Source organism: Giraffa tippelskirchi, chromosome 8 (assembly GCF_054371585.1).
Source record: "Giraffa tippelskirchi isolate mGirTip1 chromosome 8, T2T-mGirTip1v1.2.pri, whole genome shotgun sequence".
In the NCBI taxonomy this organism is placed as follows: Eukaryota; Metazoa; Chordata; class Mammalia; order Artiodactyla; family Giraffidae; genus Giraffa; species Giraffa tippelskirchi.
The window spans coordinates 82,331,122-82,356,502 of record NC_137282.1 but is presented as its reverse complement, the minus strand read 5'-3'; the positions used below and the strand labels follow the sequence as shown (position 1 = coordinate 82,356,502).

At 36.8% G+C, this 25,381-nt stretch overlaps 1 protein-coding gene across 3 annotated transcripts in view; it reads right to left on the bottom strand.

Annotated features, from left to right (window-relative positions):
- NIPBL (NIPBL cohesin loading factor) overlaps nucleotides 1-18,193 on the bottom strand; it is a 198,452-nt gene extending 180,259 nt beyond the window's left edge. For all 3 annotated transcript variants that reach the window (XM_081522004.1, XM_081522003.1, XM_081522005.1), the window contains exon 1: nucleotides 17,787-18,193. The gene's annotated coding sequence lies outside the window, so the exon portion shown is untranslated. The remainder of the gene's footprint in view (nucleotides 1-17,786) is intronic.
- Nucleotides 18,194-25,381: the final 7,188 nt, after the last annotated feature.

Sequence of the window (25,381 nt, the reverse complement as noted above, 5' to 3'; positions counted from 1 at the left end):
AACAGATTAGTTAAGTTCCTTGTATAAGTTGAGTTATTATTTGAGATACTTCACTTGATTTGGGGTATACAGACAAGTTGTGTTGTGAAGAAGAAGAAGCAGTGAAGTTGCTCAGTCGTGTCCGACTCTTTGTGACCCCACGGACTGTAGCTTACCACGCTCCTCCATCCATGGGATTTTCCAGCCAAGAGTACTGGAGTGGGTTGCCATTTCCTTCTCCAGAGGATCTTCCCAACCCAGGGATGGAACCCGGGTCTCCCGCATTGCAGGCAAATGCTTTACCATCTGAGCCACCAGGGAAGTTGTGAAGAAGAACTTAGCATATTTCGATACCAGATGAAATTGAGTTGATTTGATAACTTTGTTTCAAATATCTTCCAGTAATTATGTCACAAATTAGCAGATTTTTATTTAGAAACATACTTGACAAGTACATTTTTCATCAAATCGCACAATTCAAAAAGTAGCTGCCAACTAGTTAAAATAATAAATATTTGCTGAGGACTTACTGTTAAGTGAACAGCACTATTCCAAGCATTTTACACATGAGTTTTAAAGAGTGTGTATTCAACATACACAAAATAAAGCAATCTGACTTTTGAGTAAACTTTTTAAACATAAGGCACTGCTAGGACCAGATCAGTCAGTTCGTCATTTTTTATTTTACTCTAGGTACTGCTGCCAACTTGTATTTGTTTTTAACTTCAATTTTTCTCACCAATTCTTTCTGCCAAATTCATTTGTAGTATCTGCTACTCTTCTTTCCTCAATTCTACAGCCTCTCTAGTATTCAGAAACTCCACTCCATTCTTCTGTATTAACATACCTCTCCTTTCTACTCCTAGTTTTAATTCTAATTTATTAATAACTCTGCCCACCATGGTTCCTTGATCCTTCATGCCTCACAGCTGTTTTCACAGAATAGAAAAAAATAAAATAAAGCTGGGGGGAGAGGAGGGAAGAGGCATATCTTAGGCAGCCATGTAAATCTGAGAGGGAGGCTGGAAAAAAAAGTCCTAGTATCAAATGCCTAGAATTCACTGCTGAGAGCATAGTAGTTATTAAATTAATTATTGCAGAAGATTAAAGAGCCTAAAGGACTAACTAATAGAGAAACTTATAAAACCTACCCTACATCTCCATAAAAGGGTTATAGCAAAAGTTTGAAAAAGTTCCCTAGATGATTCTGACATGCCATCTCTCTAATTAAAAAAAAATGTACATTTACTTAAATGTATTTAGATCCTACGAAAGCACTCATTTTTATTTTGAAGCTGACCTGGTCAATTATTTTTGATAATTAAGTTTGATTCTTTCACAATTATTCCTATATATAATACTTTTTTAAAAACAAGCCTTAAATTATATCTGTAAATACAATCTTCTCATAAGCAAAGTAACACAGTTCTCACTAAAGATCTCATAATATGTATGCATTTAGTATAAAACCAACTTAAAGAAGCGGTCTTCAGATTAAGCTGGACTGACAATACATCAGAAGGGCCCTAAGACAGCCTATTACGATAGAAAATTGTCATATAAGAACATTCATTTTGTTTTTCTAAGTTCACAGTAATATAGTCAGTACACTGGAAAACAAAACCTTGAGAAGAAAAGGTATTATTATCTATTATCTTCTAGTAATTTAAACCAAGTAAGATTTACAAAGAAAAAAAACCTTTTAACCTTGATTTAAGACTGTTTGGAGAGAGATTCTAGGTCAGCTTTGAAAGTCATTTTCAAATAGCCATTAGTATCTATAACAATTTGACCAAGCCACTAAATTGTTTAATATCCATTCATCCAAAATGTGAAAAGTGATACAGGGATAGATTGTATTCTTTTTAAGCAGCCGAAAGTTACTTAACTTATGTTGGCTTTAAAAGCTATATGCTAATTCTAATTTGTGTATCTGTATCAGAACTATAATAATAAATTGAATGGTACCTTGCATATTCTCAGGTAACAAAGAAATTCTAGGATTTCAACACAGTTTTAACCTTAAATTTTATATATCCTTTAAAAAAATCTACATAGATTTAGAAATGTTGTCCTCATAAAAATAATTCTCTAACAGACCAATTAATAATTATGCACTTTGCCAAAGAAAAGCTTAATGTCTTCTCAGCTCTGAGAACCTGAATGAAGTACTGGGACTCCCACATCTACCACACAGCTGAATGTCCCATTGACAAGCCTAAAACTGTAGTATCATCTCCCTCCCTTCCACCATATCCCCATCTTTTAATTCTTATAACCTTCTCCTCTTACATTTCTGATCTTAGTGAGTGGAACCTTCATACTTCAAGGTCCACAAATATGAAACTTGAGAATCAATCCTCAATCAATTCTCTTTTTATTCCCCATTACTCAACTGATCTACATATAAACACCAAACTGTATGCAGGCTAATTTCTTAATATTTGTTGTGGATTTCCCCCTCCACATTTTCACAGTCCTAACTGAGAACTTCATCAATTCCTAGATATCCTCCCTAGCCTTTTTTCTATCTCTTGTCTAATCTCTGTATTCCTGCCAAAATTTTTTGCAAATACAAAATATACTTCGTTACTAAGTAATTTCTTGGTTTCCCAGCATCTTTAAAATAAACAGAATTCTTAAAAATATATACATTCGTCCATAATCTAGACAGCCCCTCTCTGCAGCTTCAAATCTTTTTGGAACATTCCTTTTCCAACCTTATGCTCCAATAATCTAACCATCTGCAGTTTCTAAAATCAAACTGTTGCCCCAGACTCCCAAGTCTAATTAATGGCTTGCTAAACATGGTTTATATACCATCTCTAGTCTAAATTAGGTAACCCCCTCAGTGACCTTACTGTATTCTCTTTGTTAATCTTGATATTATAACAAAATTATTTCTCTCTTTTACTAGACTGTTAAGATCCTTGAAGGCAAGAATGAAGTATTTTATTTCACCACTTGTAATGCCTTATAGCTTCTGCGACAGAGGTAACACCTGATGTTTGATGAACAAGAGGATGAATATGAAATCACAGCCAAGTCCACATCACACTAGATACTTCGTATCTCAAATATTAAGTCTACCCATACACCTATGAGCTTCCCTCAAAGCTCAGTTGGTAAAGAATCTGCCTGCAACGCAGGTGACCGGGGTTTGATCCCTGGGTTGGGAAGATACCCTGGAGAAGGAAATGGCAACCGACTCCAATATTCTTGCCTAGAGAATCCCATGGACAGAGGAGCCTGGCAGGCTACAGTCAATGGGGTCGCAAGAGTCCGACACAACTTGGCGACTAAACCACTGCCACCTCGCACCTATGGGTACCTTATTTTTGACAAAGGAGGCAAAAATATTCAATGGGGCAAAGACTGCCTCTTCAATAAGTGGTGCTGGGAAAACTGGACAGCTACATGTAAAAGAATGAAATTAGAACACTTCCTAACACCATACACAAAGATAAACTCAAAATGGGTTAAAGACCTAAATGTAAGACCAGAAACTATATAACTCTTAGAGGAAAACACAGGCAGAACATTCAGTGACACAAATCAAAGCAAGATCCTCTATGACCCACCTCCTAGAGTAATGGAAATAAAAACAGAAGTAAACAAATGGGACCTGATTAAACTTAAAAGCTTTTGCACAGAAAGGAAACTATGAGCAAAGTGAAAAGACAACTCTCAGAATGGGAGAAAATAATAGCAAATGAAACAACTGACAAAGGATTGATTTTCAAAATATACAAGCAGCTCATACAACTCAATACCAGAAAAACAAGCAACCCAATCAAAAAGTGGGAAAAAGACCTAAATCGATATTTCTCCAAAGAAGACAAATAGATGGCTAACAAACACATGAAAAGATGCTGAATACTGCTCATTATTAGAGAAATGCAAATCAAAACTACAATGAGATATCACCCCACACCAGTCAGAATGGCCATCATCAAAAAGTCTACAAACAATAAATGTTGGAGAGGGTGTGCAGAAAAGGGAACCCTCCTGCACTGTTGGTGGAAATATAAATTGATACAGCCACTATGGAAGACAGTATGGAGACTCCTTAAAAAACTAAGAATAAAACCACCAGATGACCTAGCAATCCCACTCCTAGGCATATACCCTGAGGAAACCAAAACTGAAAAAGACACATGTATCCCATTGATCTTTGCAGCACTACTTACAATAGCTAGAACATGGAAGCAACCTAGATGTCCTAAGACAAATGAATGGATCAGGAAGTTGTCATGCATATATACAATGGAGTATTACTCAGCCATAAAAAGGAACACATTTGAGTTAGTTCTAATGAGGTGGATGATCCAAGAGCCTATTATACAGAGTGAAGGAAGTCAGAAAGAGAAAGATAAATATCATATAGTAGTGCATATATATGGAATCTAGAAAGATGGTACCAAAGAATTTATTTGCAGGGCAGCAATAGAGAGACATAGGGAACAGACTTATGGACACTGGGAGAGGGGAGGAGAGGGTGAGATATGCAACATGGAAACTTACATTACTATATGTAAAATAGATAGCCAATGGGAATTTGCTGTATGTCTCAGGAAACTCAAACAGGGACTCTGTATCAACCTAGAGGGGTGGGATGGGGAGGGAGATGGGAAGGAGGTTCAAGAGGGAGGGGATATATGTATACCTACAGCTGATTGATGTTGAGGTTTGACAGAAAACAACAAAATTCTGTAAAGCAAATGTCCTTCAGTTAAAAAATAAATTAAAAAAAGAGAGAAGCAAAAGACAGTGGAGAAAAGGAAAGATATACCCACCTAAATGCAAAAAGAAAAAAAAATATATTAAGTCTAAGTAATAGGACCTACCAAAGAACTAATTTTTCTTTTTGGTAAATGGAAACCCCCCTCCAGTATTTTTGCCTGGGAAACCCCATGGACAGAGGAGCCTGAGCCTGGCAGGCTACAGTCTATGGAGTCACAAAGAGTTGGACACTAATGAAGCAACTGATCACCCCATCTAAAATCTAGGTACTGCTTTTCTGCAGATAAAAAACTGATGATGTCTTAACTAAACTATATCTCTAGGACCTGCTTACTCTCTTATTTATCTAAATTTCACTTTTCCCCCTTTGCTTTATGTTTTTATTAGTCCATAAAAATCCTAAAACCTGAGAACTCCTTCAGTTTACACTTGAAGAAATGGGCTTAATGACTGGTCTAAATGTTACTTGCCTAGTAGCTAGTTTAGACTAGATTCTATGCTAATTTCACTATACAAGACCTCCAAATGATAACAGTTTGAAAAATTCATAAATTTTACTATGAAATTCAAAAATATATTGAAAAGAGACCACAGCCCCAACAGTAGAAAAGAGGAGCATTTAAATGACCTAGGAATAATCTTAATAGGAAAGAGGAATCTATATAAAACAAACAAATTCACTGAATAAAGACATGAATGAAAATAAAGACTAGGAAAGAGTAAACTATTTTTGGAAATACATATAAAGAGCCATGAAAAGGTTCAAACCTTTCTGCCTAACTAGAACCAATGGGAATCTACCCTAAATGAATAAAGCCCCCAAAGGGGGAAAAATGTACATATAAAGATGTTCCACTACCTCATTTTTGTACAGAAAGAGGTGATACCAAGTAAAATGTCCAAAGTAGAATGACTGACAAAATTATGGTTCATCCACTGACAAAATGTTGGGTAACTTTTTAAATATTTATGAACACTATGTAAAAAATTAGGAAAACCTTTATGATACAACCTTAAGAGAAAACAGGACTGCTGCCGCTGCTGCTAAGTCGCTTCAGTCGTGTCCGACTCTGTGCGACCCCATAGACGGCAGCCCACCAGGCTCCGCCGTCCCTAGGATTCTCCAGGCAAGAATACTGGAGTGGGTTGCCATTTCCTTCTCCAGTGCATGAAAGGGAAAAGTGAAAGCGAAGTCACTCAGTCATGTCCGACTCGCAGCGACTCCATGGACTGCAGCCCACCAGGCTCCTCCATCCATGGGATTTTCCAGGCAAGAGTACTGGAGTGGGGTGCCATTGCCTTCTCCGGAAAACAGGACTAGGTACATATATTTATACCATAAACACATATTTAACCAGAATTACATTCATATATGTATTTTTATTAAAAACCTAGTAGCTCTGGTTCCCAAGAAATCTAAGGGAATGGAGAGTTGCTGAAGTATGAAATTTTTATAAAGAACATTAAAAGTTTGGTGGCTCTCCTCCAGTTGAAAACAGAATCACTAAAACCATATGATAGCAGAGGTAGCAACGCAGCTCAACAGCGAGATAGCGTATTAGAGATTCAGATACTGAACTTCACCCTAGGACAGTCACAAGCATGTTGTAATTTATAAGTCATTTTAAATTCTAGTGTTTAGGCCCTCTTATCTCAATAGTGAGGACATACAATGGCACTTTGAAATAAGCTAAAAACCATGAATAATTGGAAATGATTGAAGAACTGTAATACCTCTCTCCCTATGCCAACAACACCTCCCAAGTCCTAATATGCATATCTGGATTATGCAGGTCATTTTAGCCCTGAACCTATTAAACTGTCCCTTACCACTGAGGATAAAGTCTAAACTAATATTTGAAATCAGAAGCAAAACTGTTGTGGGAACAAAATAGAAAGAACTCAAAAACACTTCTGTACATAGATCTTCCTCTTTTCCAGCCAAAAAAAACCTAACTGTCCAATTGCAAGTAGTTAAATCACACAATTCTTTGCTTTAAAGGCTGTCCTATCTAGTGTTCTCTTCCTTCTAATTTAACATTTAGCAAGCCCCATCTATCATCTGTCACTCCAATCAATCCTTTATCCCAAAACTGAAACACAATTCAAATTCATGTATTCAATTGTTTGCTGAATGGTTACTATGTGCAAGCCACCACAAACTCAATACCTAGACAACGTTCTTGGTCAGTCTTTGTAAACAGCCCTTGTATTGATCCTATTTTCTCAAGAACATGGCAATTAGCACTAGAGCAAAATAGAGCACCTATTATTTCTTTAGTTAGAAATTCTACATACAGTGAAGAAAATGTTTCCTTCATTTTTCAAGATAGCATCACATTTTAAGATACCATTCACAAGAGATACTCAGGGTTACTTAAAGCAGTAACTCTAAGCAGACCCTCCTTCTGTTCCAACTGGGGAATAAGGAGATAACTTTATTTTAAGAAGAAACATTGTACGCTTATACGAAACCATAAGCAACAACTTCCAAACTCACAAACAAATAATACAGCTACAATATACGACTCTTGCCATTAAAAATGTTTGCATGCCTAGCAACTGAATGGTACCATATCTCCACTGCTTCTACTCCTTTAGTTTTGTTATCTGCAATAAAAGTGAAAATACTATTACGTAAACTTGTTTTCACAGTAATAGGAAAGTCAATTAAAAAGCCTTCCTTTGCTCCTACATTCTCATTTTCTTTTCAATTCAGACTCTGCTCCTGAACACATAAACACAGTATTTAAATGAATGTACAAATCTATGAAATATAGTGCTCTAAAAGTAAGAAAAACACTGAGTTCAAACTGTTCTACTTGATACACTGGGCTCTAAAGAGGTCCTGGATTTTAGATATGGGAATGGGTGCAGAAGACATTCACATTTAAGCTATAAAACATGAATGTTACTGAAAATTATACCTAATTTTAAATATCAGAGCCCAAACATATGAGCAAAAAGTAACCTAACACTAAATACATATTTTGCAATTACATCTAAATCGTTCTTAAAATGCTATTATGCTATTTCACCCAACTAGCTGTATGTACATGCCCACTCTCAGAATCAAATAGTAAAGGAGGGATGGATTCAAGTGATATTCAGGGAGGTGTTATGAATGTCAGAACATGGTAAACAACTCATTTGGAGATACACTAAAGAAGAAGGATCAAGTATTATCATCAAGTTTCTAGTTTAGGCAATTTGAGTTAATGATGGGAACATTAACCTACTTCACGTAGTTCTAAGAATAGTTTTTCTTTTTGAGTGGGAGGGGGGTAAGGGTAGGGAAGAACTGACAAATGTGTTCAAATTTCTATACTACTTCTGAATTTATAGTATGTATGGGACATTAGGAGGTGCCTAGTAAGACAGCTGGATCTGTCTCAGAAGAGAATTCTATTCTACAGATAGATTTGTGAGTTATCAGCATGTAAAAAAGTTAAATAAGTAGATTAAAACAATAGGAAGAGAGAACAGAATGAAGGCTGAAGAACTACCTTGGGGACACCAATATTTAAGGAGTGGGCAGAGATGGAAGAGTTAGCAAAAAGATCTACAAATGAGAGAATGATATCCTAAACCCAAGAGACAACACTGTTTCAAAAAGTGAGGAGTGAGGGGGAACAAAACAGGTGGTCAAATAAAATGACCCTTCTTTCCTCATTATCTGCTCCAACTTCCAGTAAATAGCACCATTTTAAGCATTAGAAGAGAAGCAATGACTGGTTCTTCACTATAACCTATGCTCTATTTTTAGTTTAAACAACAATCATGAAACCAACAAAATGCAAACTCAATTTCTGGGTGTAAACTCGCCACTGTTTTAGTTGCTATGTGCTGTATGTTCAAAATACATGAAGTTACCTATTTTAATTATGATGAAAAAGAGGCCAATGTCTATTTTACCTACTTAGTAGAGCATCTAACCTAACAGAATTAACTGGTATAAATAAATGCCACTCAACAATAATGTAAATCACAACATTTCTGGTGTTGAGGGGTGAAAATGTGAAAGTGTTAGTTGCTCAGTTGTGTCCGTGACCCCACGAACTGTAGCCTGCCAGGACCTGTGTCCGTGGAATTCTCCAGGCAAGAATACTGGAGTAGATAGCCATCTGCTTCTCTGGGGGATCTTCCTGACCCACCGATTGAACCTAGGTCTCCTGCACTGCAGGCAGATTCTATACCATCTGAGGGGTAAATATGGAAAAGTAAGATTGTGTCCAATAACAAAGCAGCTGCAAGATCTAAGACAAATATCTAAAACTGTTCAAAGTATTTTTCAACAAGGTAGTACCAAAGTTGTAGAGTATATTAAATTCAACTTCAAAACTCAGATACCAACAAACTATTAATACATGCAACAACATGGATGGATCTAAAAAGCTTTATGCTAAGACAAAGAAACCAGACACAGAAGCCTACATATGTATGATTCCACTTATGTGACAGTCTAGAGAATATATAACATAGGAACAGGAATTTAGATCTGGCTGCCAGGAATTAGAGTAAGGGTGCGATATTGATCAAAAAAGGATATAAGGGAACTGCTAGAGGTGATGAAAATATTATGTCTCTACTAAAGGTAGTAGTTGCAAGATAATGTTTCTCAAAACTCAAACTGTACAGCAGCAATAGTGAATTTTATTGTGTAAATTATACCTGAATAAGCCTAACTGAGACAGAGGATGAGATGGTTAGATAGCATCACAGACTCAATGGACATGAATTTGAGCAAATTCCAGGAGATAGTAGAGGGCAGAGGAGCCTGGCGTGCTACAGTCCATAAGGTTGCAAAGAGTCGGGCACAACTTGGCAACTGAACAACAAGTCTTACTTACAAAAATAAAAGTCACCATATCACTGTTTCATTTAAATAGCATTTTCAATGCTCTGTTCTAATTATAGTTGACTTATCTAAATTGCTATGAGATATAATATTTAAATTAGCAAAGAAAATAAAAACTACAATAAATCAATCTTAAGCTTGAAACAAGGTATTTAGATACTATCCCTCTTACAATAAATCGCAGTTATCTTACTTGCAATTCTGCTACCCAGGGGAGCAAAACAAAAGTCCTTTCCTATGTTTTACAATCCTAACGGCCAAAAAAAGAACTTTTAGGTTTTCCTTTATATATGTTTCATATGGATTGATTGGGATGTATGTAAACACTATCATACAGTTTAATTCTAATTAATTGGTTCAACAAAAATGTAATGAATACCTACAACACAGGACAAGCACTGTGATGGTGTTACAGACATAAAGATGGAAATAATAGTCTTCTTGCTTGCATAGAGCTGATGGTTTAGTATGACTGAAGACATAGGAACAAATTATTTTATCAAGAGATATAAGTAATAAACTGACAAATGCTATTACATTAAATGACCAAGGAAACTTTCACAAAAAAGTTTGCTTTCTCCTTAAAAAAAAATTTCTGGTCATTGAGCTGGTGTTTTGAGAAGTACCATATCTCCAGAATGAAGTAAGAATGCTAACACAAATATACATTTTCCAGTTAACATCAAAATGCTTTTTCACCAACAATATTCTGAACTTATGAAGATCTCAGAATCTGAGGCCTTTTAAAGTGCTCTAAGTTTCATAAACATTAACAATACCAACTATATTCACCAAGCTATGTAAAAATTTGCTTATGAGGAGACACAGATTAAATAGACACTGACAGAAAGAGGAAGAGATACACAGAAGAGGGAAAGAGAATATTAATCGAGTTAAATAAAAAGCATATGTCATATATGTCTTACAGGACAACCTGAAGTAACTTGAAGTAGGTTATGACATAAATATTGGATTTTTAATCCTTTTTTCAAAGGGAAAAAATGGTAAAAGTAGCATTTAGGCCATTACATTTCAACTTTCCACCTTAAGAATTTTCTAAGACATAGGCAGAACCCCAGGAAAAAGCATCATGGTATGTGCATCAATTTTTTTTTTTTTAAGAATGGTATTTTTTTTAATGGGAGTTAGGCCCATTATATACCCTTGTAAGATTTCAATTTGATCATTACCAAAGAAAAACTAAATTACATATAGACTACACTCAGATCATCAATTTCTTTAGACAGAAACTGGCAACCCACAATCCTATCACACAAAGAAAACTAAAAGTAGATTTTAAATTTCTGAAAGGGTTAAAATAGATACGCAACAAAGTATATGAGATAGCACAGGGAATTATACCCAGGAATTATATCTTATAATAACCCACAATGGAATATTACCTGCAAAAATGCTGAAAACCAATATGCTATATACATAAAATTAAAATACTATAAATTAACTATCCTTCAATTAAAAAATAAAGCATAACAAATAGAGGGGAAAACGAAGCAAAACAAAAAAAGAAAAAAAGAAAATCCTGAAAGGGTTGCCAAATAGCAGTGTTGAGAAAACTCAGTGATGTATTTAACTAGGATTAATTTCAAGGACATGTTAGTTAATTAAAAAATTAAATACATCATCATAAAATTGGTATTTTTAGAGTAAACTCTAGTTTGAGTTTTAATAATTCCATTAGTGTTTCAAGCACTGCTAGTTTTTGAGGTATCTAGAACCAATGACTATTTAAAAAAAATAGTACTCATAAAGTACATATGCATTTCACTGGCACAAGACTAAAGAATTGAGAAGTACAGATGACCCAAATAAGCTCATTCTAACAAAAAGGAATCCAGTATTTCAAAATTATGTCAATGCTTCTGAATTTCTCAGGAGAAGTAAAAGTATACCAAAGTACTTTAACAAATAAATTAATGTTACTAATTCCATGTTTTTGCACCCTGAAAAAGTTTTTCCTTTCTGCCAAAAGGTAAATACATACAAAAAAATTTTTTAAGAGTTTGGTATATTATGTTAAATGATATGCTATGCATATGTAAGATGGCAAAAAAAAACCCTACATCAATTATGTTAAAAATTTAATGTATTCTTGAGAACACTTTTTAATGCTTAACATTTTGATAAGAAATAATTCAAGAATCACAACAATATTGCAAAAATAAATACTGTGGCTTTTCCACATTTTCAAAAAGTATAGCATGCATTATATTTAAACATCAATATTTTATTTAAATGCATATTTGTATATGGAAACATCTTGCATATTTTATATGGTATGTTTTAAAAACTGTATCAAGTAATGAATCAGCTATAACAGACCAAAAAATTTAAGAATTCCTCTTTTCTAATTATCTTCAGGATCTCTTTATAAGCTACACAAGAAAAACAAGTTTCACTACTTTATAACTAAGCCTACCCTTTTCATCAAGAAATAACACACACAAAAAACAAAGTATTATAAATCTTGAAGAGGCAGTGTGGTAGAATGGTATGAATAGATGCTTTAGAATCAAGACACATCTGAGTGGGATCCTATCTTTAATACCTGTTAGATTTGCCACCTTGGACAAATTATTAAACATGATGAGCTTCAACTTCCTTGTTTGTAAAATGAGAACATTATCACTAACTTCATTGGATAGTTGGGAGATTCAAATCATGATAAACAGTGTAGTGGTTAAGGCTAATGAGTAAAGCATCAACTCTAGAGTCCTTTCTCCACTTTCTGCCACTTGTTAGCTGTGTGACCTCAGTCACTTAATCATTCTGTACCTGTTTTCTCAAATATCTTAGGGTAATAAATATAACCAAACTCATACTGTATCTTAAAGAATTGAGAAAATCCATATAAAGTGACTGGCACAGTTTTTGGCACATGGGATTCACTCAATAATACTACATATGACAAATGTAAGTCACTGACAGTGCCTGAAACAAAAAAAGGTCTTAAATCTTAGTTTTCCTAAACGAAGTTCTAAATTACTTTTTTTACTACCTCTAAAACTCAAATTCACCCCTGAAGATAAATATTTGCCATTAAAGATGAGAAAAAGACTACTTCAAAATCTATAAAGGTATTTACTAAAGGAATCCTTCTAAAACTGTATGTCATGACAATAGCTCTGGAGTAAGTGCACAACTTCCCAAGTTGAGAACTTCAAAAGGATCCACATTCTTCAGCTACATAAATACTGGAATTTTTTTAAAGTACGAGTCATATTTATTTATAGATTCATATACTGTGATACAATTGATCATATATATTTCTATGAATAAACGCATTCTACAGCTCAATTTTCTCTTTCTAAAAAGATGCTTTGACAATTTCAACATAAAAAACTTAAAAGTAAAAAATTCAGACTTATTAACATACTCAAAATGAAAATATACGGCAGTAAAAATTTGCTGATTTCAAAATTATTGAAATGACTATTAACGTATATAGCATATACAGTCTGAATTTTATTTTAGTTCTTTGCCTAAAGTACATAATTTCCTTGACTACATGACTTTTAAGTATTGAATCAAATGAGGAACTAAAGGATAATACTAAGAATTTACTAAAACGAGAAATGTGGAATCCTAAATCCTTAAGAAACAATATAAATCAGACCAATTAGAGTAATTATAAGACAACAGACAATTTTCTGACATTTCTAGCCTCAGTTTCTTCATCTGTAAATTGTGGGTGATAACTGTTTCTATTTCATGAGCTTGTTAGAAGAATTAGAGTGGAGTCACCCATATGTAACACAATTCCTGGCAAATAATAAGCCCTCAAAATCTTATCCAGTGGGCAATCCTGTATCAACAAATGATCTCTCCTAGTAAATCACTTTGGGAATAGAAAGAAACCTGCCTTAAAACATAATGCAATCTGACAAAACTCAATTCATTAAAACTGATTCCAGATTTGGCACTTAAAATTGCTTTTAAATCAACTAGAAATGCTAATATTCCACTCTAGTCATTAAAAAATTGAATAAAAATGGACTTTAAGGAGTCATTATTTACTACAAGTATAGTCAATTCACTTACACTCCTGAAGAGAGACATATGTAAATAAACTCAACCACTCAAACAGCAAACATACATACACAAAGTGAAGATATCTAACATAAAAGTACTATTTTCATACCAGGAAAATACAACCAAAAGACAGGTATCACATCTCTCTATGGAGATGAGAAAAGCACCTTGGACTCAGATAATGGGGGGGGGGGGGCCGCGGGAATCACAGATGGTATCAGTGTCAGCACTGAGCAATACCTAGCTTCATGACCAAAGCTCACACATTACTTAAAGCAACATAATCTAATAAGAAACTATTAAGAGTCAGAGAATACCCTAATCTCCCACTGAGTCACTAAGTGAATCTACCCAAATCACGTGGCCTCTGAGTTTTTTCATCAAAAAGTGGAAATCACACTGGTCCTTCATCTTGCAGGGGAATGAGAATATTTATGAATGAACTCAGGTCACATTGAAAAAGAATCAATTTAAAAATACAAAGAATAATTACTGACAACTGCTAAAAATAGAAAAAGAACTTCCTTCAAAAAGTATATTTTAAAATGACTTTTAAAAGCTATATAAGACCATACATTACCAGCAAAGCCAACTTAGTATCTCAGGATAGTAAAATAAACATGTCAACTAACCACTTAGTTACTAGTTCCTAGTCAGTAATTTCCTATTCATTTTATAGCAAATAAACAAGATAAACAGAACTGAAGTTACACATGTTAAGAAAAGAAATTTTACTTAACTCAGTCTTCTCAATCGCTTTATATAAACTGAAATCTTACATCATCTTAAAAATTTCAGAATTACTTACAAAGTATGCTTTTCCTAATAAGCAATGGAGTGGGGAAATTTAAATGAAACTGTGTAAAACTCAAACTCTTTAGTTTTTATCTACTTTTTATTATTAATGTTTACATCTCATTTTGAGAGAGTAAAAATACTACCATAGAGCATACCAAAATATGACACAGATGTGTTCGAATGTTTAGACAGCAGTTTGATGGTAAACTGGTCACCAAAAATTTAAATATGAAATTAGTTAAGGAAGCCTTAGAAAATACATGTTTAAGTTGGGTAGCCTGGCTCCAAAGAAAGAAAACTCACATCTGAATTGGTACAGCTTTGCTCATATTATTTTTGAGATTCAATAATGATCAGTATACAGAAAACCAAAACTAAGTTTACTACCATACTGAAAACTCTCACTTTTCATCCCCAAAGAGAATTTGAAATTTCTTCCAATACAAGTCTTTTCTTCTTAAAGGTGGACAGTATTATAATGATCCCTAGCACAGGTTCAAACAGCTTTCGAACAACTACAGTAAACAAATTTGTTGAATGGCTTTCAAAAGAAAACATCCAATACACTAATCTCAAAACACTGGAAATAATTATTTACTATTCAACTTTAATTTGTTTTACTAGACTTTCATGATATACTTCAAAACTATTTTCTTTTCAAGTAATTATTGTAAGTTACTAATAACTTTGCAGACTCAAAAGAAACAATAAACCATACTGCTGAAATTTCCTCTAGGTATATTACAAAATATTTATCCAAATAATATAACTAGCACTGTAAGATCTGTGGAATACTTAGAGCTGTTTCCTTCCACTGAATTTTAAAACAAGAAAAAGAAATACAAGATTAGCCACTGGTGAGTATTCCAACCAATACAGCGGAGTACAGCAGACTATTCATAATCTCTAGGGAAACAAATTATTCTTTCCAACTAAGTTATCAAGAATGTAAAGTTCAAGTTTAGGTTTTACTGAAGTTTCGCAATATCTTTTCCTTTAGAAATGACCTATTTAACTGGTTTGGACCAAACAAAATATTTTCGACCTACTTTAAAGAAGTATTTACGCTGTCTGAATGAAAGGTATCATACAACCTGTATTACTTATGGATTACCAAATATGTAAAATTAGGAAAATAAGGTCTAATAAGAACTAATTCACTATAATGCCAAAGTCACAACAAAAAAATCAATCACACAGATATGTGACATACTGATTCAAACATGTGTTAAGAAAGCTCCCTTTATACCTATAAAATGCTAAAGATAAGTTTTTCCTGTTGATGAAAACTAAGCAAGCAGAACTCCGTTTTCCATTACCTTTAATAGAAGGATGTTCCTCCCTTGACATACATCTCAGTATTTTATTTAAATAAAGTTGTAAAGACAATCACAGGTTCTTATCAGGGCCTTTTTCAACATTAATACTGAAGCCCTTACCCCCACCCCCACCCCCACCCCCAAATCCTCCGCTTAAGAAATGAACTGTTCCTACCTTCTGTATTCTCCTCTACCCCCCAAACCCTTCCCCAGTCCCTATTCGCGTGCCCCCCACCCAGCGTAGGCCTGAGGCCCTGTAGCAAACAGAGTCTAACAGGAGCAGGCAGCACAAAGACAGGAATGGGAGATTAGTGGGAGGGAGGGAGGCCGGGATTGGGGCTCAGCAGGAGCTTCAGGCTTTTTAAAATTCAAACTGCTCCCTGACCAATACAAATCACGGACACGCTACTGACTACTACACGGATTTATAGCATTAAAAACATGCCTAGTACGTGACAGCTATATTAACTTCACTCTTTCTAACATTTATCCATACGTTTGCAGGAAATGGTGGAACAATTTACTTTAAACAGAAGGCTAAACTCAAAATTCAGCTTCAGAAAAGTTACTTATTCTACGATGACATAATAATTTAATGAGATGCAAAAAATTTGAACCAACGTAACACTCACTAATAAAACAAGGGACATTGTTGTTCAGTGTTGCTTCATTTTAACCAATGAAAGTTGTCCTTCAGTGAATATGACACAAAGTATCAAAATAGTCTAACCCAGGGACAATTGTTTTTCTATGCAACTTGTATGGCTGAGGACTTTTAAATTGGTTTTTCCCTTATACCAACCTACATTACCAACGCCTCCATAAACAAGCTCCAAGCACTTAACTTACTTGTGAGCTAGAATTTAAGATAAAATTGATATTTTCCTCCAGCATTTACAGATGCATTTGACCTATTAAAATGACACCTCTCTCATTACACAGTCAAACATCATGGGCACAAACAGCCAATGACAATCCTGGGACCTCAAGAAGATCTGCCCTGACATGAAAGGATGGCACCTTCCACAATTTTTTTTAACCTCCCAGGGATTTTAAGCATAACTTCATTTCTATCCTTTTAAAGAAAACTGGATGTACTTTTATCTCACCGCAATTCTCAGAACATTTAAAAACCTTTTTAAGCTTCTACACGTTTAGATCAGGAAGTACCTGAGTGTTTCACGTACAATCATTTTAAACTGTCCTTATATAACGCACACAAATATAAAGTGGCAGGGTAAACCTGTCAAGTACTTCATACTTGTCTCTGAATAAAAAGTCCATGTGCAACACACTGTCAAACAACAACATAAAAGCGCTTTGCGTGAGTGGGGGGGGTCATATGCAGTGTCTACTACACTATGGTTTTCTGTATTAAATATTCATGTGGACGATTTAATTCTCCTTAAAAACAAAATGAGTCTTCATTAACTTTTCAACGTCCAAACAAGTTTTACACAGGAAAAGAATTGCCACTGGATCCGTGTCTGAGTATTTACATTTGTCTCACTAACTGAAACTACTTCCTCCCTTCATGGGGTCACAGGGGGAAGAAGGGGGGTTGTTTGTTTCACTGGGACGTTCCCCACTCCCGGACCAGGAAAGTTGTAAATATGGGGACGGTCAGGGCACATTTGCTGTTAGTTGTATTGTTTCCGCCTCCTCACTAGCTACAGCTCTTCTCCCGGGCGAGGCCTGTCACCGACCAGCAGTAGCTCCGCTCAGCCCGGAGCTCTCCTAATCCCCGAGCTCAAGTAGATTCCGCTGGCCCGCGGCCTGCACTCTCCGCCGGGCCTACGCCTCCCCGGCCGCCCGGCAAGAGCCCAGTCCCCGCCACCGGAGCCGGCCGGGAGAGGGTACAAAACCACCGCCACCCAGGGCGGCTGCCACCAGAGAAGAGCGAACTCTAGACTCGCCCGTGGAGGAGACCTGGGGCCGCTAAGGAAACGGCGGGGAGGGGAGCGAGGAGGAGAGACGCTGAGGACCTGGCGCCGCCGCCGCCGCCGCCGCCGCCGCCGAAATAAAGAGCAGGAATTTACCTGGGCGAATCGGCGTCTGAATCCAAGGGGAGGCCGAGGCCGCTGTGGCGAGAGACTATAATCCGGGCCGGGAGGGGGGGTGGCTACGGCTCCTCTTCCGTCTCCTCAGTGCGGGGAACATGTAGAGCCGGGGGGAGACCAGCCGAGAAGACAAATCGCTGCTTCTTCTTCCTCCTCCTCCTCCTTCTCCCACATAGAAACACTCACAAACACCCGACCAGGGGCCCGAGCTACCGGGGGGGCATCGCCGCCGGCCCGAGAACCAATCCTCCAGTCGGCGGGGGCGTCCCTCCCTGCGGCTTGGTGGTGTCGGGTGAGTCGGTACCGACGGAGGGAGGGGGGGGAGGGCGGGGGGGGAAGGAGCCCTGTGTGTGTCTCTCTCTCGTTCCGTCTCTCCCTCTCAGAACAAAATGCCGACCGGAAGTGCAGCTGCAGGAATGACTCCCTCCGCCGGCGCCAAACACTAACAACCACCCCCTCTTCCCCACTCCACTTCCGCCACCGCCGCGCCGCCGCCGCCACTTGGGCTCGCGTCTTCGGCCGCGCCGCACTGCACGGGCCGCGCCGCTCAGCTCCGCACCGCACTCGGGGCCCGGAGGCGGCCGGCAGCGAGGCGGCGGGGGCCTCTCCTCCGGGCCCTTCTCGTCAGGGCGGCTGTGGACGTTGCCTTTTATTGTCGATCCTGCGGAGCGGCGTTTTCGCTGTGGCACGGGCAGGCCGGGTCTTCCCGGTCTTTATTTTCCTGGAGGCCGACAGGAGCGGGGCCCGAGCCTCGGTGGTGGTCGCGTGCGTGGGGGGCGCTCAGGCCCGAACCGGCTCGCAGGCCACGCACGCCGCCCCAGCTGCTCGTCATTAGCTCTCAGGAGCCGAGCTCGGGGCGGCCACGTAGAGGACGCCCGCGATCCGACGGCGACCGAGCATTTTTTTAATGGTGTCCCTGCAGCCGGATGGATGGATGTATCGTATTGTACACTCTTCTCTCTCTTTGAGAGGCCGGACTTTACGCCCGTCTCTGCATTATTTCTGCGGAGTAAGGACGCAACCCTTGGAGGAGGCGAAGATTCTCAGCTGGATTGAATTGGAGTCGTGTTTGTAATGCATTTATTTCTGGAAATATGTGGTCTTTTCTGGGCTCGCTTTTTGTTGGCGGTGGTTTTGGCTCTTGCCTAGCAGTCGGGATAAAGGCCTGTAGGCGACGCTGTTCGAGCGAGGAGCCGGCCCGCGGTGGGCCCGGAGCGCGCCCCGTTCTAGGTGTGGGTGGAGCCGAGCGTGCGGGGAGAGCCGGCGGACTGCGGGCTGGGGGCCCGCCGATTTCAGACATCGTTTTCCTCTTTACGCTCGAAACAGATCCTGACCAAGGCTGGAGTACAGATGCGATTCTGTGTACAGTACCGAGCCTTCAGTAGTCTCTTACTGAAACACCTGAAATAACTCTATCTATCGTACAGTTCACTATTAAGTTTACTTCTGTAAATGTAGAGGGTGCTATTCTTCAGGTAAAAGTGCCTAGGTAAGCGAATTTTACTCAAACGGGACGAAATTTGTGTTATATTTTCGTGAGTATACTTAAGTTGTATGTGAACTGTATTTGTCTGTACCAGTACGCTGAAAGTTAAACAGGCAAATTTGCCCGCGGGCAATTCCTTTTGCCTCAGAGATCGCTACAAGGACTAAATTAGATCTTACACGTCTCTCGAGCCGGCATTTGCTTAGCCAGGAGTAAAAGCCGAAGCCTTGACCACGGCCTGAAGGCGGGGCGCTGGGAGCCGCCTCGGCCACGGAGCCAGCAGGCTGTCTGCTCTGCCTTCTGCCAGGCTCCTTCCCGAGTGCCACAGAGTTTCTCTCTTACTTTCAGGGTTTTGCTCGGCTGTCTCCTCGGGGCTCTGTGGCCTCTCTTTAAACTGGACGTTTCCGATTCCCTCCTCATTTTTATCCTGCAGGCATTCTACTTATCATGCTTCTTTATCTCATCTGTTTGTACCGACAGAATAATGTAAGCTCCAGGAGGGCGAGGTCCGCCCCCCGCCCCCCTGGCCCCAAACTGGTGTTTTGTGTAGAAAATACTGCCTGACACACAGTATTTGCTTAATAGCTGGTTAATGAATGAACGACGATTATAAGGGCCTTGACCTCACCCCACATACACCAGTTTCCGAACTCTGTCCCTTACGTGTATATAAACTTATATGCTACAGAGAACTTTTATGAAAGGTGTATGAAAACAAAAGAAAACCTGGGGGAAAAGTGCAAGTTTATTACAAAGTTCTAGGATAGACATTGAAAGCCCCCTACAAGCACCAGAAGACCACAAACTAGTGTTACATGTTTTTAGATTAATGGGCTTGCTCGAGAACAGTAGTACGTTACGTGATGCACTGGATTATGTGAGTATATTCATATTGCTTTCCTCTCTTCCTGAATCAAACTGCATTCTTCATCCATTCTGTTGTCTTTCTTGAAAAGTCATGCTATTTTCACTAAGTTAAAGTATGTGAAAATTTGGTTGGCTTAGTCCAAATCCAGCAGTGCTGTAGAAATTCATTCCGCAAGTACATATCGGGCACAAAATATATGCCGCCCGGCACAATGATTCAAAAGGTGCTGTGTTTCTGAGGCTTAAAGGACCACATATGGCTACTTTGGTTACTACTCAATTATGCTGTCAAGCAAAGCAAACGCTAGTTAGATTTATTTTTACGGTTTCCTTTTGAAGAAAAGGTTCAGTGAAAGCTGAGGTCAGGCTTAGTTTGGATATTTTAATTCACCTTTTAGTTTGCTGTTCATTTACTTACTTTATTATGATAAGCACCAGTATACCAATAAGTTAACTGATAAATTGATTTTTGAAAACAAACAAATTTAGAATTTTTACTTCCTAGTGGTTGGATGAACAAGACTTTTAAATTAAAATATATGCTATAAGCCTTTGGGAATCATTTCATGTATGGAAATTTTGGACAAGAAAAGACAATCTTAATAAGTATTTCATAACCATTAATACAATTAATTAGACATTGTCTAGTAAATCCAACAGTTTGTTCATTATTAAGCACAGCTTTGAGTAATACACAGATGGTTCAGAATGTGTTTTTCATTCCTTTTCAGAATACTAATATGTCAGTTTTCTTAGAGAAGCAAAATTATCTTCTTATATACTTCCTTAAATGTTACTGTTAGGCTGAAAATTTTGCATGTTCAGGTAACAAAAGTGTTGGCATTGTTGTAGCATTTAATTTAAAATTTTAGATATTTTTAATTTCTTCCCTCACTACTTAATAGGAACTTACTAGGTGCTATAATTAGCTTTTACAGTAGGCACCTCCTAAACATTAGTGAATTAAAAACAGGGTCTCTGCCTTTAAGTGGTTCAACTTGTAAATAGTTTATAACAATTTTTTTCTAAATCTTAGAACTAATGAAATTGTTTCAATGCATAACGGGGTATTTCTCCATTAAATCAGTTAGTGTTTTTTTCTAAATTAAGTATCCGAGTTGAGATCTTATGTAGACTCTACTAATATAATCTTAGTGTTTAAAACTTTTATGTCCAAAATCAGTTGATTTATGGTGGCATTATGTTTCACTGCTAGATCCTTGATTTGTCAATTCTTAGTTTATAGGGTAGCTCAATAAACCTTTAATATGACCTTGTATTGTCTCCTTCCTTTAAGTACTGAGTTGCACTACTCACGTTTTTTGCCAAAGATATTGCTGTATATTCCTATATGTATTCTTGATCAATAAGCTGCAAAAGATTTTAATAAAATATTTTAAAATGCATTTTAAGTATTAACTATTGAATGTCATTAACAGGAATTGGTATAGTTGGCAAATTATGAATTATTTTATTGAAAATATCTTTAAGATAGATACAATTTTCCATAAAATGATAGGACTAAAAAATTTTAGAAAGTAATTTCCTTCTCATTATGTCTACCATTTATCAGTGATAAAATTAACTTATAGAGACAAATTTTGAAAAAACAGACATAGTGTATATATGTTTTGTAGATTATTTCAGACTACCAAAATTATTTCATATATAGGATAATTAAAGTTACTTTAGGATGATTTTTATCTTAAATTTTGATAAAGAGTTAGTTATAGATGTTGATTTGAGTGTGAGCTACAAAATTATCAGTCTGTAAATGTTTCGATTTCAAGTTTTCAAAGTAAATACCTTAATCAAATCTGTGATAGTGTTTATGACAGTTATTCAGCATATCTTATCCATTTTTGTTCAGATGGTAGAAATGAATGGTTTTTCACTTGAATGACTTTATTCAATGTTGGCTTTTGAGAGAACAGGCTTTGTCTTTTCATTAATTCTTCTCACCTCCAATTACGGATTTTCTCTAAATTCATAGATTTTATTATTCACTGTTCAGTCACTGAGTTGTGTCCAACTTATTATTCATACCATCCATTTATAATCCTGTGACCTTCCTATATTGTTCTTTATATTTTTGTGTAGCTATGCCTTGTGTTCCTGGATCAAAGTGACTGGTTATGTGTTAAACTACACTGTAAGTTTCACTGTGCATTACATTACTGTGGGGCCCTCAAAAAATGTACTTCTGAAATATAAATTCAATATAAAATTATTTAGTCATTAAATCTTCATGAAAGCCTAACCTTACGGAACCTACACATGTGCTGAATGTGAACCAGAGAACTAACCTCTACATGCATTTTAATACTAGACTAATGTGGAACAACTGTTTAAAATTGATTTTATCAATGAAGGAAAAAATACAAACTCCATTAAAAACTTAACACCTAAAATAGGTATAAAGGGTGTGCTTATGATGCACATTTCAAAGTATCACCTGTAGACCAGTATTTTAAAACTGGGTCATGTACCATTATGGATCATGAAATAAACTCAATGGGTTAAGAATAGTGTTTTTTATTTGAAATAGATGAAGCAATCAAAAATCTAAGAGTATATCACACATAGTAAAGTCTGTATTTATAAACAGTCATTCTGTTGTATGTGCATGTGCTGGGTTACTATTTTTTATTAAGGATATTGGCCAGAAAAAGTAGTGTTTTATCTACAGTTCAGATTTTCCTTTACTTCCTTAGAAAATGAAAAAAAAAAATGCTAGAAATTTATGACTGCCTGTGAAATAGTGAGGAATTTTAGAGGCAGCACTAGGATATTTCAGAGAAGATTTGATATTACCTAGTCATAGAAGTACAAAGCAAACTGCTACCTTCACAAAGTAATTATCATATGAACAAGTTATTCCCTGAAGATAATAGATACTCCTTCTGAAAGATAACAAACTTACAATAAGGGTTTTCTCTCTAGCCAAAGTAAAGAATACTTTCTTAACTTTACGTAAATAGTTAACTTTCACTTGCCATCTAACTCATCTATGTATTTAAGTGTACTTAAAATTGTGTACAGAATTTAAAAGGAGAGAATTGTAGAAAGAATTGCAAGGGAGGCAGTATACTGTGATCAGTGGGATGAAAACTACCTACCAAACAGAAAATAAGAATTAAAATTTAGACATTTCAAAAATTCAAGCATTTCATTACTTAACCATTTCACCTTATTTCAGTCTAGATTTCAGTATTGTGATGTTGGTAAGTGTTAATAAAAGGATTTTTTCATACATATGATACCCATACCCTTTCAGTTAGTTATTTAAGACCTAGTTTGATTAAAATCTTAGCTAAACACAAAATTCTAGAGAACTGACATGAGAATCTCTAATTCAATTACTCAACCAAAGTTATTCACCCCAAGTGTTACATTTCGCCAATAAGATACCCTATTGAACTAAGAAAGGAATTATATTACTAACCAGCAGAGGGAGCCAAGTCAGTCCTGAAAGATAGGAGTACAAAGAAAGACCACATGACTTCCTGTTTTGAGTTTGTTGTGGCAGCTGTTCAGTTTTGCCTACCAAAAAGCCAAGTAAAAGGATAGGAAGGTTACCAATGTATCAGATGTGGATAGGGTAACAATTGTAACTGTCAAAATTACCTTGCAGGAAGCAAATTGAAAGAAAACATTTATGCTTAAGTGGAGGGCAGCCCTGCAAAGAATGTGCAGCATAAAAGAGAATTCTTTAAAAAAAAAAAGACATTAAAAATTAAATGAGTAAAATATGCAAACTAACACTGGCTTTCTTTCTACTATAGGTGGTGAAACTCAGATGGATCAGAACAAAGTAATGATAAGCTTATTAGCCATTAAGCAGAAGCAATTCAAGTAGAAATATTAATATAAAAGAGGTAAATGTCTCAGTAGTATAACCTAAAAAATAGTACCTTAGGACATGATGAATTACTAGATGTAACAGTAAACCATTTCTTAATCCATTTTTATTGAAAGCTGAAAATAGTCTCTAATAGGCACATTTTAAAATAATAAAGTTGGTACATAGATTGATCTTACATTAAAGTTATGTGTAATTGTTCCCATTGCCCTCTATAAAACAAAGCAAAAAGAAATACCTTCTTGCGTTTCCCTGGTGGCTCAGTGGTAAAAGAATCTGCCTGCCAATGTAGGAGACAGGTTCAATCCCTGAGCCGGGAAGATCCCACATACCTCAGAGCAACTAAGCCTGTGTGTGACAACTTTTGAGCCTGTGCCCTAGAGCTGAGGAGCCTCAACGACAAGTCTGGGTGCCCTAGAGCCCTGGCTCCACAGTAAGAGAAACTACTGCAGTGAGAAACCCACACACCGCAACCAGAGAGGAGCCCCTGCTTGCTACAACTAGAGAAAGCCTGTGCTGCAACAAAGACCCAGCACAGCCAAAAATAATTTAAAAAATTCTTTTCATTTAAAGTTATACCTTGTTTCATTTCAGATGTTTTGGGGAATATAGCAGCTAAAGGACCGTTGTACTGTCAGGTTATTTAATATCTTCTAAGAACCTCAAAATCCTTCCAAAATGCTTGATTTTTGGAAGCAAATAGTAAGACCTGGGTGTTAGCTAACTATCAAAATTTAAAGGCCCAAACAATTTTAGTTTAACGAACTAAAATAATGGTAGTCTAGCCACTTACTCATTGAAAGGTGTGTGGAAACATTGTCCAAAGCACAGACGATAGATTCAGGCAAATTTTAGCTATAGGTGTATTTACTTAGGAGCTTCCCTAGTGGCTCAGTGGTGATGAATCCTGCAATACAGGAGACGTGGGTTTCATCCCAGGATCAAGAAGATCCTCTGGAGAAGGAAATAGCAACACCCTCCAGTATTCTTGCCTGGGAAATCCCATGGACAGAGGAACCCGGCAGGCTACAGTCCATGGGGTTGTAAAAGAACTGGACATGACATAGTGACTAAACAACAATATTTACTAAAGTGTTCATTATAAATATATACTCCTTGAACATGTACTATCTCCATAGTATAGAGAGCATGTCTTCATTATAAACTCGACAAAATTCTAACATCTTGTTGAAAGATTTAATTTCATTATATGAAGAGTCATAGAAATTCAATATGCAATCCATTGAATCCTAGGAGATGGCACTTGGAAGCAAATCATTTAGTATTGAGTACTAGAAGGTAGAATGTCAACCTCTGTAAGTCAGTTCTTTTATAATACTGCATTATACTAACATTCTA